Here is a 17,798-nt window from a genome sequence, read left to right as displayed (position 1 = left end):
TTGCTAATTTCTCCTTTTTTTGGGGGTGTTTTGTGTGTGTAAACTTACCACAACATTATTGTATTTTTGATATTTTGTTTTTATTTTTTAATCTACAGGAGGTTGTTTAGTGTTGGTACCCCTTGTTATTAATTTCACTTATTTTTTTGGAAATGTACCTGCCTGCTCACAAATAAACTGGCCTTTTGGAAGGAAAACACATACACAAGTATTTCATCAATCAAAAAAACCTTTATTTTGGTCGCAATACACTAAAAAGAGGAACGCAGCGCTGGAGAAACTTGTTACTTTGGTGCAGCCTTTGGCCCCCAGAGCAGACATGAACAAATTAGAATATAAAAAATTGGTGGCCTGAGGAGTACATATCTCAGGGAGAGAAGTCTGGTCCTGAAGTCCTAGAGAACAGGAAATTCAGATGCCATTTATGTCCCCAGGATGTGGATCTTCAAGAGGCTGCATCTTCTGGCAGACCAGACTGAACCCAGGCCATCACTCACTTGTCTTCCTTGGGCACTTCCCACCAGGCATCCTTCGAGGCTGTGGCTGTGCTCCTGTAGTTGGGGCAGGAGGAGGAGGGCGTTGGTCGACCTCCTGGCTGCCACTTGCCACAGCCTCCCCCCGACTGAGGTCTTCCTGTGTATGAAAAGGGGACATAGTTTTAGTTTTTTGATCATCAATCACACCATATTGTGCTCCTGGCTTTTGATAATTGAATGTTACCAAATAGAACAGACTATCATTCTGAGCCCAGCATTTTTCTTTCCCGTACCAATAATTTTTGGTCACTACTGTCTCTTGAGATGTAAACCACTTTGATAAATCACAACTTACTGATCAATAAGAACATCTATTTAACATCATTCAGTGTAACACAAGAAATATGTTGAACAATACAATACCTGTCTCAAGCTGGGCCCCACCACATGTTGCTGCCAGGAAGGCCCAGGTTGGACGTTGGAAGCCTCAGCTGGGGGTGAAGGATGCCTTGAAGGAAGACTGGAGAGTGGTGGCCTGAGTGGGGGCCTGGGTACCCCCTGGTCTACCAGAAAATGCAGCCTGTCAAAGTGAACCATCCTGGGGTAATAAACGGCATCTGTATCTCCTGCTCTCAAGGACTCCAGGTGCTTCTTTCTCTTCCTGAAATATGTAATCCTCATGGCCCCAATTTTCCTATTCAGATAGGCCATGTCTGCCATGGGAACCATGATCCGCACCAAAGAAAGCAGTTTCTCCAGCGCTGCGTTCCTCTTTGTTATGTCGGCATAAAACTCGTTGTGGAACTGCCACAGGCAGGGCATCTCCTTGTAGAGTTCTAGGAATAGCCCCATAAAATTTTGGTTTTGGAATGGATCCATATTGTCTGCAAGACACAACACAAGACAAACCCTCAAATACTAATATTGCCATTAAAAACCCTCCTAATCTTGTCCCAACATCGGCCTATATAGAAGCAGTCTAGTCTAGCGAAGCACCAAGTTAAAAATTTTACCTTCGTTTGCACGTTCGTCACGTCCGCGCCTCACTCTCTTCCCAGATCGTACGGACGATACACGCGTGTTGCGTTTTATATACAGTGCGCATGCGTGAAACTACGCCCGCCCCTGACGTTCTTTCTAGACTATTCCCCGCCCCTTCGCTTCCGGCGCAGTTGGGAGAGCACATGGTGGAGAGAACACAGGTGCGCACTAATAATAGTTCCACTAACGAGGAGGAGGGTGAGGAAAGCCCAGAGCCTGAAACGTCCTGATCCAGGAAGACAAGATTTAAGGCCTCAAATATGTCTTTTGGAGATATGTTGGAGATGGTCGACATATTGAACAGGACCGACTATGATGAGAAGTATGGACCCAAACCCAAATACCAAATAACCTAAAGTTGTGAAGAGTCTTCATAAGAATTTTGTGGTACGCCGATCCAAGGATCAACTGAGAAAACGCTGGTCAGACCTGAAACTGAGGGAACACGAGCAGTACATAGGGATCAAGCGTGTTCTTAAAAAAAGTAAGTAGTTGTCGTGTGTTCATATGATTATTCTTGCTTGCATACTGCTCCATGTGCTTTGTTTTCATGTTGTGCATTTTAAAATGGCCACTTTCAAGTTCATGGTTTCATTCGTTCGTAAGAAACATCGTTCTGCAGGGAAGTATTCCAGCTTAACAAAGTGTCCCCAATAATGTTCTCACCTTGGAACTCGGCCAAAAACACAATTGTACAACACTTCCAAGCAATGTTTCAGATTCCTATTTCTGCCCTCTGTGTGCTAATTATTCTTTGCTTACATTCTCAAAGGGGAGAGAAGACTCGGCAAGTATGAGGACACCAGGGACCACACCCCTCCCAAAGAAGGCCAACTTCTAAAAGCACAAACAGAGGAGCAGGAGGAGGAGGAGGAAGGAGAGATCGTGGAGGTTGGGCAAATTGTCACCACAACAGGTGAGTGTTGGAGAACACAGCTTCCGGTAAGCTCAGCAATGTATGTCTCCATATTTTTATTACATGGTGTGTTTTTTTGCTTTGTTTTGTAGGTGATGCGGAAGAAGAGTCCCGTTTTACCAGTGAAAGTGCCCAGATCCTGATTGGGGAGATAATGGGGTGCAATCGGGATTTGGAAAATATACAGCAAAACATCAATGATGTTAAAAATAAAATGAAGAACATCATTGATGTTTTGGGGAGAGTATGAAACACCAAAAACTAGATAGGGTTTTATTTTTGCTATTTTAAAAACAAAATGTTGTATTTATCGAAATTACAAATTTGGAAGATGCACAGAGTGTGTCAACATGCGCTATCTCCCATCATGGGGGATCAATGTATGTGTTTTGTGTAAAGTGTCTGAGATGAAGGGTTTGCAGCCCCAAAGCATGTACATTGATCCCCCATGATGGGAGATAGCACATGTTGACACACTGTGTGCATCTTCCAAATTTGGATTTTTCAGGGGTCACACCCCATGTGATTAAGGCAATATCAGCCCAGTTTGTACATACTCATGTCTGATATTGTCTTCACTTTTCAAAGTTGAACTTTGTAAGTTCCTGTGTTCTGTATTTTACAGTTTGATACATGCCTGTTTACACAAAAACAACAAGTAAACAAAATTCTGATTAAACTCTGTTTTGGATACACACAATTTATTGGTTTGTTGTAAAAACTTTTTTGAAACGCACATGTGAATGTGCTTGTATTAAAAAGTTTAATTATCAACAATGTGTGGCTTCCTTTTTCATTGCGCCAAAAATGTATTTGTAGTAAAATTTTAGTTTGTGCTGAGAAGGAGTGTGATTTAATAAAGGCAACTCCACCTTGCTCTCCAAGTGCAGTTACAGGTGTACTTTTGCAGTGTACTTGTAGTGCATAGTGGATGTGCCTTTAGTAAAAAGCACCCACGGTGAGGTGTAAATTTGGACAATCATGCAATTTTCCTGCCATGGTGCTGATTTTGGTCAGTAATGCACTACATACATTAGTTACAAAAACAAGGTGTGTGTGTAGCAGACCCACAACATAATAACATTATCTGAAGAAGAGACTGTCCCCTCATCTCGCTCTGAACTTGGGTTTGCACTGTTGGTGAAAAAGGCACAACTTGAAAAAAACTGGCAAAGTGGGAGGCCACAGTCTGCCATTCCTGTGGCGGGCGTTGAAGGACACTGTGTAGTGAAACAAGAACAAAAATTAGTAATTTGACAAATCAACATTGCAAGCAGATTAGACACCCACATTTTTGGTCAAAATTAGTATAACATTTTGGAAAATGAGTATTTAAAGCCTAAAGTATAAGGTCCCCTTATGAGAGTCATCACTCCCCCCCCCCCCCCATATGATGGGCCCTTGCTAAAAAATGAGGGGAGATGTTTAGGACAGGTAACCCTCTCCACTTGATTGAGAGCTGAATGCCTAAATAATGTGTGATACTTTGTGAAGCCCCTCCTTACTTACACTATTGGCAGCCCACGGGACAGGTAAGAAGTGTCATAATAACAAAATGAAAACAAAATGGAAGCACATTTTGACATTCTGCTATTACATATCAAGATAATTAATATGTTAAAAAAAAAAAAAGCATTTGAAAGTATTGAGGCAGGCCCTTACACTACATGCTTAGGTGAACTCGTCCATAAATGTGATCATCAAAAAGGTAGGTATAGTGTGTATTGGGTTTGGTAAAGTCATCAGATAGAGGATTTCTATCAGCTGAGCTAGCAATTGGGGGGAGGGGGGTTACTAATGAGTTTGGCACAACCCAAAAAAATTCAAAAATTTCACTCTGCATGAATTGAAGCACACACATCACATTTGTAGACATTTTAGGGGGTGTTTAGGGGAAAGCAATACTATGGAGCTGACAAAAAACATTGGTAAGTGACTAGACTATAGTTTTATGGGCCAAGAAGAGCATGGTAGGGAAATTAGTGAGGCAAATCTGCATGAGGACAAAGGGGCAGAGCATATGAATTAGAGCATATTGCAATGATGGTAATTAGGGAATGAGGAAAGAAATGCAAGACATTAGCAATCATGAAATACATAGAATGTGATGTTTAAGGATAAAACTTACCTTCATATAGTCCTTCTGCAGGACCTGAATGATGGCAGAACAGGTCTCTGGAATAATGATCCCCAGAGCCTGGGGGGAGATGCCTGTAGAGAACTTGAGGTCCTGAAGGCTTCTCCCAGTCGCCAAGTAGCGCAACATGGCGATGAGCCTCTGCTCCGGAGTGATGGCTTGCCGCATGCAGGTATCCTGCCTGCTGATATAAGGGGTCAGCAAAGCCAGCAGACGGTGAAAAACGGGGTCCGTCATCCGGAGATAATTCCTGAAATCATCAGGATTATTCTCGCGGATCTCACGGAGCAAAGGCATGTGGGAGAACTGGTCACGCTGGCGCAACCAATTCTTGGTCCACAAACGCCTCCCCTCCCTGTTCATGGATCGGGGTGGTGTCAAAGTAACAACCCCAACACGAAGCCCCTGCACAGCACAAACTACGACGAGTACGTAGACGAAACATGGTTTGAAAACGGTCGGCTCGTCAGAACGGACACCAGAAAGCACCGATAAACAGCAAGGCCTGAAAGAACGACCTGAATAGCAGAAGCAAGCAGACAATAAAAAATGCCTTTCAAAGCGTACTATACCAAGATATAGTCCACAATGAGCAACAAATACTTAATGACTGCACGCACTGATTATCAGATACGCAAAGACAAGCACAAACCAAAGAGCAGTAGCGATCTGAATCACAAATCTGAAAAGCGCGAATCGTCTCTCACCAAACTTCTACTAACACAAGATCAGCAGAAGGAGCCCAAAGGGTGCCGGACGTGGTGCTGAACTTCCCTTTTCTAGTCCCGCCGTACACGGCTTACGTCACCGCGTTCTTGGCAACCGCAAATTCCAAAAAACTTGGTCCGACCATGTGTATGCAACAGTTTCGGACACAATCCGTCGGACAAAATCCGTCGGACAAAATCCAACGGATTTGGTTGGCAGAATGTCTGACCGTGTGTACAAGGGCTAAGAGGTTAACAGTGAGGAAACCACTTACATCGCAGACAAGGAGGCACTTGGAGAACACAGGACAGGACGTTTCCTCCCACTCCACAGGCTGCACAGTGGCTCATACTGTGAAGGTGAAATACCTCCTTGTGGGGTGAATAATAGCAATGAGTGCATTTCTTACGAGGCACTGTTTTACAAGAAGCACAGAACAATTTGAAGGAGCACACCAGTCATATATGTTGGATTTTTTTGCACAGAAATGTCACTTTGAATTGCAGGTTTTGCACAGGATTGTGTTTATTTTATTTTTTTATTTTTGAACATAACAATATGCATTATATAAGTGGTTAGGAAGTTTACACAGTAGGATTTTTTGTGGATTTTTGTGAATATACAAATATTTATTTTCTGCACTTTTAGTCACTTTTTGCACTAAATGCACCTGTGACGCAAACCCCTCAAATATTTAGAGGTTGTAGGTCACCTCTTAATAAGAGCTGTGCCATACCTATCCCCTCCTTTTCCCATTTCTTCTAGATTTACCTTAGGGTGAATTTATTGATGGAGGCTGCAGCTCCTAATTTTTCATTTTCACCATAAGCGCGGGGGTCTAATTTTTTTCACTATTTCCGGTTCCAGGGGCAACCAATGTGCACTCAACTTGGGGTATAGCCTCTTCCTGGGAGGCTTTAGCACAGGTCTCTCCTGAAACAATTTGTCGGTGGCAAGTTGGTCTTCATTTACCAACTTCATGACCCATTATAGCCTTGATCCAGCCGCACTAACTTCTAGTGATTTGGGGAAAAAAGTTAAAATTTTGTAACCTCAAATAAAGTATATCTTTTGCACCACCCCTCCCTATGAGCGAGTTATTTATCATGTGTATGCTGCCATGGAGGCACCAGTAAATCAGAAAATTGCCTTTCTGTAATTTTCCTTTCCTGGTGCCTATCCATGGCAGCATCCACCCTCCCTTACTATAATATGCATTTTTGGAGACTAGTTACAAGAATGATGTAAATGATGTGAAATATTAAAATAGGGTGGACCCACCCAGGTGTGTTATAAAAGCAAATGAAAATTTTCTTTTCTAACACTGAACCACCTCTCCGCCAATCAGGAAGTGTGGGTCTGATATCCATCACCTGATTGGCTAAAAGGACAGGTTCTCCTATTAAACTTCTAGCAGGAGGAAAAGTATTGAGGAAGCATGGAGGACACAGAAGCCACTGCCTGTCCCACAGCTCACTGCTGTCACCCACTGCCTGACCTGCCATCAAGAGGGAGTAAGTCACAGTCAGACAGCAAGTGGGCAGGGGGGGTGCTGGTTAAATTCCGCCAGTGGGTCACAGTGAGGCTGCATTTGATGACTACATTGAGGCTGCAATTGATGGCACAGTGAGGCTGAAATTGACGGGCATAATGGCTGCATTTGATGGGCACAGTGGCTGCATTTGATGGGCACAGTGGCTGCAATTGGAGACACAGTGGCTGCATTTGATGATCACAGCGGCTGCAATTGATGGGTTTTTTTTTCCAGTATTTTTCATAATTTTTTCAGTTTGTTTGAGCACCAGCCACCACTGACAGAGAGAGACAATGCTCCGAATTGTCCTCACAGAGAGACCACTCCTCAATAAAATCGCTTGATTCCTGTATCAACATAGTAAAGCCTTGTACACACCACTGTTTTTGTTTTGTTTTTCACTAAACCCAGCGAGTTGAACAAAAAAAAACGGACAGCTCCAGTTGGAGCTGCTGAGCAGGAGCAACAGTGACCTGAGCATGGATCACTTTTCAGTAGAGTGGCATTGCCTGCTGCAAGTGTGTACAAGCCTTTGGGCACATACTGGTGTCCTTATGTACACAGTTTTTCTTAGCTGCAGTTCCATTGGCTTCTTTTAGGTTGTGTGTTTTTGCTGCAGTTTTTTTATAGTGCAATAAAGATGCAGTGTGCAGCCATTTTTGTGCACTTTAAGAAAAAGTGGAAAAAATTTACAAACTTATAGAAGTCTATGGGACTGGGGGTTAACAGGAAGACAGTGAGATCACTAATAGGGATGAGCCAAACACCCCCGCGGTTTGGTTCTCACCAGAACATACCGAACAGGAGGCGCAGGATGTATTCCCTGAGTGGATGTACGCATAGAAGAACCCACAAGTTTGTCTTCACTAGTACCTTGATAGAATTTGAGATTAAACCATTTGTCACATGCTCTACTGAGGGGGTTGTTTACCTACTCCAATGCCCTTGTGGGCTGCAATATGTAGGGAGGACTAAGCGCCCCCTCTCAGTTAGACTCAACGATCATGTGACAAATATTAAAACTGGTTTTCTCAAACACCTTGTCTCTAGGCATTATCGTGAGGTGCATGGCCATAATCCCGCTAAGATCATCTTTCTAGGGATAGATAGGTACAACCCCCATTGGAGGGGGATCCCTAGTGCGTGGGATTTCCAGGTTAGAGATGGCCTGGGTGTATAAATTAAAATGTTACACTCCTTTTGGGCTTAATGTGGAGGTCGATCTTAATGCATGTATTGCTAATTCATAAGTTGGGGTTGCTTTCCATTGTGAACTTGATGTGAACCCTGGGTGGACACACATATATGAAAGGATAATATTCAAGGTTTTTGTGTAGCATATAATGTATGTTCATTATTACTATTATTGTAATGTAATTATTTTTAAAATATTTGTAAAGGTGTTATTACCAATCTGCAGAGGTAACATCATAGGGCTTTTCCAGTCTAGAGAGTAATTTAGGTAATATTGGCATTTCTCTCTTGTCGCCACTAGATGGCGAGGCCGGCTTGTTGTTCTAGGATCTGGGTCTTTAGATCTGTGTATTAATGCAGAGGGGTATGTTTTTTTAATTTATTATCCTTTTTAGTATTTTTTATCCATCTAATTTAGTCCCTATGATGGATTCATTCCCTGGATTTGCATAGAGACGATTCAGTTCGCATTGTGCGCTATACAAATATTTCATTCATTCATTCATTCATTATATGTTTTTTTACCAGTATGGGTTCAATAACATTTTTGGTTTAGAAACTAGTCGTGTTTACTTACTGTGGATGTGATTTTTAGGTCCCGCTGCTCAGATTTCACATCGAGGTGAGGTAAGTGAATATTTTAGCAATGAGTAAATGTGTCGCCCGTTCCCTTGACAACTTCTTTTGAGATAAAACGTACGTCAGGTGGTGGACGCGCTGATGTCATCGCTGTGTACCTGCAATCGAACGGATGTCTGCAAGTCGGCTGGCATTGTTTTTATGGTTGATGTTTATCTAGCTGCTATCTATGTAAGTGCAATTTTCTATTTTTATTAAATTTGTTTACTGATTCACACTATGGAGAGCATTCTCTTCTTTTGGGTTTTGTCTGCTGACTGCCTTGTTTGCCTCATGGACTGAGCTATCCTGCATGCCTCTGGTGCATATTGTGGAGACGAGTTGTGGCTGCATTGCTGACCATAATATCTACAAGTTCATTGTAGCTTGCCCTCTGGTAAGCGTTCAATTTATGCGGTGGTGGATTACTTCACAGGGTGCTTCTGTGTAATTAAGGGATTTCGCACTGATTGATTTCACATTAGATCACTGTTTATGGACTAATTTATATTCACATTTGCTGTTTATTCAGTGGACAAATATTCTCATTTCATTTATATGGGCTTTATGACTGACTTATTTTTTATTTGCCTTTAGCTCAGCTTTTTCCTTTGTTTCCCAATATTAAGGGGAACCCTGAACTAAAATTTAAAAAAAAGTGTAGGGGTCCCCCCAAAATCCATACCAGACCCTTATCCGAGCACGCAACCTTGCAGGCCGCAGGAAAAGAGGAGGATGTAAGAGCACCCCCCCCCCCTCTTGAACCATACCAGGCCACATGCCCTCAACATGTGGAGGGGACAAGGTGCTTTGGGGGGGCTACCCCAAAGTACCCTCCCCATATTGAGGGAATGTGGCCTGGTATGGTTCAGGGGGGTCGCTCTCTCGTCCCCCTCTTTTCCTGTGGCCTGCCAGGTTGCATGCTCGGGTAAGGGTCTGGTATGGATTTTAGGGGGGACCCGGAAATACTTCTGCATTTTTTCAGTGTGTTAAAGTGCATTGCATTTAAAAGTGTCAATGGGCCCTAAAACAGAAAATCTGTTTTGCTCATTGAGCTTCTTTGAAAATATTTGCTTAAAAAAATCTACTAATTTGTGTGTGTGTGTATGTGTGGTGTATTTAGAGTATTTTTATACTGTTACTGTACATGTATTTATTTTTTAATTGTTTTGCTGCTTGTTTGATTCTTTCTCTGAAAGGGAAATGTAAACATGTATTATAATGAGGCTGATGAGGAGTATTTTTGGCACAAGACATGTCTAGGATTGTTTTGCTTTGGTCTATTAAGGTTACTTTGCGTTATAAGCAAAGAAGCTGAGACCTCTGCAGTGTATTAATATGCTTTTACTACACAACAATTCTGTACAAACAAAACTTTTACAATTATACAAGATTGACAGATATACAGATATACCTATAACAAGCAAAATGCTACCCAATTCCTAGCCAATAAGCAGCCTATGGTCTGTAAACAGTAGAAATACACGTACAAATTACCTAACTAAGGTTAGAGTGGGTTCATGATCTCCGTGGGCAACGAGGACCCAGGCTTTTAAGAAGTTGCTGGAGATTAGGCTAAAGTGTCTACAGGTATAGCTTCTTCTGGCTGGCACAGATTTTCCTTGGTGTTAAGTCATTATGGAATCCTCATGTCAGCTTATGCCTGACAACTTTTTATTTGGAAAGTTTACCATCCCCACATGGGTGTAGTCCCTTTCCCAAAATTTCCTTTCAATGGGAGAAGCCTTCTCCAAATCGAACTCATGATGGTACTATGGTATCATATACGGCATAGGTTTATATGTAAATGTAGCACTGACTCCCAAAGGAGTGGCCAATTTGATTTGGCCTGCACTCTAGTAACAAAACCCCACTAACTTGCCTCAGTCCCCTTGACACAGCTGTGGTGCAATACAATACAGTACAATATAATATATCACAATATACCTGTATGCTGGGAGAAAACAATACTCCACACAACGAAGTACTTAACCAAAGTATATTTTTTATATATACCTGTACTTTTGTAGCTATGCGTAAGATCTCACTTAAAGTACTCAGTCTTTATCTTCGGATCTTCGCTAGCAAGGGTACCTCCATATAAATTTGTAATTCAAGGTTAAAGCAGTTGAAGTTGAATTAGGAATGATCCTAGTGTTGTTTCCACAAATATAATACAGTGCTTGAAGTGTGATACTAAGAGGGCCTTATGCCTGCCTAGCATCAGTTGCTATACTCCTCCTCCGTGGGACTAAGTACCCCAGCAAGGCCTGTATACAAGTCTGACTAGGCGCAATGGTTTAGAAAATGGTGGGTAGCAACCCGCTCACCAATTGGATCGGAACCTTGGTATGGTAAGTTTGGTCCGGTAGTTGCAGCTTGCGTCTGCGTCACCCAGCTCCCTCACTCCGTCCCATTCTGACAGGTGGACCTGGTCTTCCGATGCTCAAACGAGTGTCTCTGGATCCTCTCAATTCAATCTCTGTCTCGCTGGCACTTCAGGTCACTCACACAACCGAGCAGGGTTGCGCTCCACACAGACAATACGTCGCTTCCTCCGTGAGGACTCTGCACAAGCCCTCACAGGCAGGCCATGCATTCTCCTACCCAGCATGCAATGCAAGAGAGGGCGTCCATGGGTAGATCACTCAGCATCATCGGTAAAGGGGTCAACTCTCCAATGTAAATAACAGTCACTTCCTGTAAATAATTCAATGCTTGAAAACCAAAAATCATTTAAGTTCACTTTCAGTATTTGGCCGCTAGATGGCACCAAACACTAAGCTATAGAACCGTCCATAGACTTTCATTATAATTGATAATACACTTCAGAAGACACTACATAAAAAAAGCCAAGATATTGTTTTCCAGTGTTACAGAACAATAGACTGATCTAACTGTGAACTGAAATACAACAATGGTATCTATATTTCTATTGTATTCAGTGGCATTTGTTTGAGAAGTATCCCCTCAAACAAACCTGATGTATGTTGCCAAGTCAAACATACTCCTCTTTAGATAGTTGCAAAGGAGCTTAACCTTAACCTCTAAGGCCCCTTTCACACGGGACGGATCAGTAATGATCCGTCCCGTGGTGATCCGCTTGCTCAGCGGGGATCGCTCCGTTGTTCCCGCTGAGCCGGAGGCGGACAGGGCGGTCTCTGCACACTGTGCAGGGACTGCCCTGTCAGCTCTCTGCTCTCCAGACTGTCTGTCCGTGTTCATCCGATCCGCTCACCAGACAGATAGAAAAATAGGATTTTCCTCCGTCTGCAGAATCGGACAATTGCTGAAGCGGACGATAGCAGGTTCATCCGCAGACACCCGCTATCCCATAGGAATACATGTATGTCGCAAACAGATGGATGAAATATGGACATAATGTCCGCATGTGTGAAAGGGGCCTAAAACTCTATTTAAAGTTCATTGCAGCCTTAAAAACAACCAAAAAATACATTATTTTCATCTTTCCTTTTGACTCCAATGCATTTTACAAAGATGTTAAAATTTTGCAAAAAAAATCACATTTTAATTTTGTTCATCCTGAAAAGGTTAGTTCTCCTTCAGATGCCAAAAGTTGAAAACCTGATGTTAAAATTTCCCATCACTGCTTCTGAAATACAGTAAAACTAAAACATTGATAAAAATTTTAAAGCTTCCTCCTCTCTTCAAAACAATATTCAATGTCGCTGCACTTTAATTTAAAATAGTTTATTAACTTACAGTATACAGATCTGTGCAAATATGAAAAGAAATAGGGATAATTGTGAAAAAACGAGGGACACAGGAACTGGAATGCAGAAGAGGGATACAGTAGTCTTTTCCAAAACAGGGATGACTGGGAGCTAAGGATAAACCTCCTGATTGTCATCTGTACTAAAGGAGACAGGTAGGACAATAGGCATCAAATGTTTGTAGGTACCTTGAAAGTCATCAGCGATTGTTGGCTGGTTATAAAGATGTCAACCACATTGAAAGTTTTGCTTTGCTTAGAAAAAAAAGGGTTCTTTCACAGGTATCAGTTTTATTTTATTCTTTTTCATTTAGGGCTGTGCATAAATGTTTGTATTCATATTGCTGAATATTAATGGTATATTCTGCACACGAAAAACACTATTTTATGTGTAATGGGCCTCTTGAATACCTCCACAACACCATAAATAAATGCTATTTTATATGTCATTTAATATTCAAAATGCAGTCGTTTTGATAGGTACAATATAGGCGCAGTAAAATTGTACGTTTTTCTTTTTCTAATGCTGTTTATTTTTATGATCTCTTTTTTTTTCTAGATCTATACAAATTAGTCACCATGCATTCAGTCTATAAAGTGAAGTGGATGTATGATTCTGATGGAAAATAACACATCCTAATCTGGCAGCTGGAAAACAGAATGAAATTCACATAATCTGGCTGTAATCCAAAAACACATCTGTGAATGTGGCAGAACCAGTTAGTGTGTTTCTCTACGAAGATTCCTGCTGCTAATAGCTCTCTACTGCTGTAACTTCATATCACTGAGCTAGAGAAGAAATTACAGCTATAAACATACTATTAATTGGGCTGTAGTTAGTCTTATACTATTTATAGCAATCCAAAAGAACTAAATGACTGTGCACAACTGAACAATTAAAAAAAAGTTAGATGAATAAGCTGTTCCTTATTTAAAATGGATTTTATTACGTGTTATAAGAATACGTATTTTCTCAGCTTACAGTGGGTATAGAAAAGAATCACTCCCCTTTAAAATAATCGAATGTTATTCACTAACGCAACTCAAAGGACAACCCGTGTTCTTTGACCCCAGCGCTAGAATGGAAATACATGATACAGTTGCTGTCATATAAATTTAAAACCATATATTCATAAACCATGGGGGTTATTTACAAAAGGTAAATACACTTTGCAGTGCAAGTGCACTTAGAAGTGCAGTCTAATGCCCCGTACACACGAGCGGACTTTTCAACATCCAAAGTCCGAAGGACCGAGTCCGTCAGACTATCCGATCGTGTGTGGGCTGCAACGGACTTTTGATTCGCCAAAGTCTGACGGACTTTAGAAATGAAGCATGCTTCAAATTTTCCCAAAGGAACTCCGCCGGACCCGGTCCCCTTCGAAAACTCCGCTCGTGTGTATGCTACTCCGACGGACTAAAACCGACGCTAGGGCAGCTATTGGCTACTGGCTATGAACTTCCTTATTTGAGTCGGGTCATACGTCATCACGTTCGAATCCGTCGGAGTTTAGTGTGATCGTGTGTGGCCAAGTCCGTTCGGCCGAAAAGTCTGTCAGAACTCCGTCGGAACTCCGGCGGAACTCCGGCGGAACTCCTTTGGAAGTCTGTCAGACATAAGTCCTCTCGTGTGTACGGGGCATAAGGGGTAGATCTGAAATGAGATGAAGCTCTGCTGATTTTATCATCCAATCACGTGCCAGCTAAAATGCTGTTTTTTATTTTCCTTGCATGTCCCCTCAGATCTACAGCGACTGCACTTCCAAGTGCACTTTCAGTGCAAAGTGGATTTTCCTTTAGTAAATAACCCCCCCATGCGTCTAATTAAAACTTATACACTAACAGCACTCCAATTTTTTTTAGTATATATATATATATATATATATATATATATATATATATATATATATATATATAGGTAATGCTGGTACCAATCACTAGCTTAATATCACTACATTACTCATTATTTGCTTTAGAATTTTAAAACAATAAAAAAAATGCTAATAATTATTTAAATGTCCATATAGTATAATCTCCAATTTCAGAGGAACACCATTAAGGCCGCGTACACACGGGCGGACTGTTTGCCCAACCTTGTTCGTCAAACAGTTTCGGCAAACAGTCCGCTCAAAATTTGCATGAGCGGACTTGCCCACACACGAGCGGACTGTTTCAGCGAACTGTTTGCCAAACAGTCCGCTCAACTTTTGAAATGAACGGACTCGCCCACGTAAGGAGGAGGCAAATCCGCCCATTTCGAGCGCGTGTACAGGTAGGCGGGGCCCGCGAAGGAGACGTTGCGGGCTCCGCCGCCTGGAATGGGCTTAAAGGGGAACCCCAACGCCGAAAAAAATCGGCGTGGGGGTTCCCCCAAAGTCCACACCAGACCCTTGTCCGAGCACGCTACCCGGCCGGCCAGGAAAGGGGGGCGAGCGAGCGCGCCCCCCCTCCTGAGCCGTACCAGGCCGCGTGCCCTCAACATGGGGGGTGCCTTGGGGAAGGGGGGGCCGCGCGGCCCCCCCACCCCAAAGCACCTTGTCCCCATGTTGATGAGGACAAGGGCCTCTTCCCGACAACCCTGGCCGTTGGTTGTCGGGGTCTGCGGGCGGGGGGCTTATCGGAATCCGGGAGCCCCCTTTAAGAAGGGGGCCCCCGGATACCGGCCCCCCACCCTATGTGAATGAGTATGGGGTACAATGTACCCCTACCCATTCACCTGTGAAATAAAGTACAAAAAAAAACACAACACAGGGAAAAAATATTTTATTGCACAGCTCCGGGGGTCTTCCGTCTTCGGGGGTCTTCTCGCCGGACTCCTCCGCTATCTGTGTGTAGCTCTTTTGCTAGCGGAGGAGTCCGGCTTTCTTCCTCCCTGCCGCCGGCCTCTTCTCCCGACTTCGGGGGTCTTGTCCCCCTCTTCGGTTCTTCTGCCGGGCCACCGCGCCTTCTTGTAGCTCTTTTACAGGCGGTGGCCCGGTCTTCTGTCGCCGCTGCCTTCCGTTCTTCTGTCGCCGCCTTCGGTTCTCCTGCCGGGCCACCGCGCCTTCTTGTAGCTCTTTTACAGGCGGTGGCCCGGTCTTCTGTCGCCGCTGTCGTCGCCGCCGCCGCCTTCCGTTCTTGTTCTTCTTCTTGTTCTTCTTCTCCTGGAGATGTTGACTCGACGAGCTCTCCGGCCGGAATGCCAGAGCCGCGCTGTGCGGTCACTTATATAGTGACAATGGGGCGGTGTCACATGGTATATGTCACATGGGTTGGTCACATGGGTTGATGTCACATGGGGACTATGACATCGTAAGGGGGCGGGGTCACCATGTGACCAACCCATGTGACATATACCATGTGACACCGCCCCATTGTCACTATATAAGTGGCAGCGGAGCGTGTCCCTGGCATTCCGGCCGGAGAGCTCGTCGAGTCAACATCTCCAGGAGAAGAAGAAGAAGAACAAGAAGAAGAACAAGAACGGAAGGCGGCGGCGGCGGCGGCGGCGACGACAGCGGCGACGACAGCGGCGACAGAAGACCGGGCCACCGCCTGTAAAAGAGCTACAAGAAGGCGCGGTGGCCCGGCAGAAGAACCGAAGGCGGCGACAGAAGAACGGAAGGCAGCGGCGACAGAAGACCGGGCCACCGCCTGCAAAAGAGCTACAAGAAGGCGCGGTGGCCCGGCAGAAGAACCGAAGAGGGGGACAAGACCCCCGAAGTCGGGAGAAGAGGCCGGCGGCGGGGAGGAAGAAAGCCGGACTCCTCCGCTAGCAAAAGAGCTACACACAGATAGCGGAGGAGTCCGGCGAGAAGACCCCCGAAGACGGAAGACCCCCGGAGCTGTGCAATAAAATATTTTTTCCCTGTGTTGTGTTTTTTTTTGTACTTTATTTCACAGGTGAATGGGTAGGGGTACATTGTACCCCATACTCATTCACATAGGGTGGGGGGCCGGTATCCGGGGGCCCCCTTCTTAAAGGGGGCTCCCGGATTCCGATAAGCCCCCCGCCCGCAGACCCCGACAACCAACGGCCAGGGTTGTCGGGAAGAGGCCCTTGTCCTCATCAACATGGGGACAAGGTGCTTTGGGGTGGGGGGGCCGCGTGGCCCCCCCTTCCCCAAGGCACCCCCCATGTTGAGGGCACGCGGCCTGGTACGGCTCAGGAGGGGGGGCGCGCTCGCTCGCCCCCCTTTCCTGGCCGGCCGGGTAGCGTGCTCGGACAAGGGTCTGGTGTGGACTTTGGGGGAACCCCCACGCCGATTTTTTTCGGCGTTGGGGTTCCCCTTTAAGCCCATTCCAGGCGGCGGAGCCCGCGACGTCTCCTTCGCGGGCCCCGCCTACCTGTACACGCGCTCGAAATGGGCGGACTTTCCGAGCGGGAACAGTTTGCTCATTTCGAAAGTAGCCTACACACGGGCGGACTGTTCGCTCAAACACAGTTTCAGCGGACAGTTTTTCGGAATTTCCGAAAGACTTTGTCCATCCAACTGTCCGCTGAAACTGTCCGCTGAAAGCCCACACACGGGCGGACTGTCCGCCCAAACACTGTTCAGCGGACAAGGTTGGGCGAACAGTCCGCCCGTGTGTACGCGGCCTAACAGTTGGTACTATCAGTCCACACAATACAAGTGCTGTGTTGTTAGGTATTAGGCTGTAAGGCTCCACCAGTGATATAATATACAGGCACATCTATCACTATGCCTCCACCATTCCACCGCGCGAGGTGCCCCGTTGTGATTCTGCTTACCGGCAGTTTATATCTATAATGCCTTTTAACAACAGTTCTGATCACAGCGCTCACTCCACCACTCCTCCACTTCATATTGGGACCCAATCAGTGATAGCTCAATTTCAATCAAGTGGCACCATATAGAAATGCAAAGAATGCTCCATATAATGTAAAATCGTTATTACTTCACAATCCCCTTCCCTTTAAAATACAACTCACATGTGCAATAATAATAGTCAGCTTATCTGCATTAGTCGTCCTCTTACCATCGGTCCAGCTTGTTCCCATCAGGCCGCTGTGAGTCCCGGGATGAACGCCAAGCCCTGCTGACAGGTCGCGTGGTCACACCCTGGCACGTTTCGTAGTGATTACATCTTCAGAGGGCGCCTTGTGAAGTAATAAAGATTTTACACTATATATATATATATATATATATATATATATATATATATATATATACTACAAAAAATTGGAGTGCTGTTAGTGTATAATTTTTAATTAGACACATGGTTTATTATTATATAATCAAATGTTATTGCACTGCAGCCTGAAAAGAAGACAGACACCGTTTTTTTTTATCCATCTGTATTTACTCTTATAAAATCCAAGTGAAAGATACAACACCAACATGTAAGGAAAGTAGCTGAAAAAAACAGCGACTAGTAAACTCCGCGCCACTAAAAATAAAAAATTAACCAATACTCAGTGGATCAAATATACTAAATAA

The sequence above is a fragment of the Lithobates pipiens genome, unplaced genomic scaffold, assembly GCF_037356315.1.
Source record: "Lithobates pipiens isolate NorthernLeopardFrog02 unplaced genomic scaffold, aLitPip1_a1.2 Scaffold_3, whole genome shotgun sequence".
In the NCBI taxonomy this organism is placed as follows: Eukaryota; Metazoa; Chordata; class Amphibia; order Anura; family Ranidae; genus Lithobates; species Lithobates pipiens.
The sequence above is the reverse complement of the archived record's forward strand: the minus strand, read 5'-3'. Positions refer to the sequence as shown.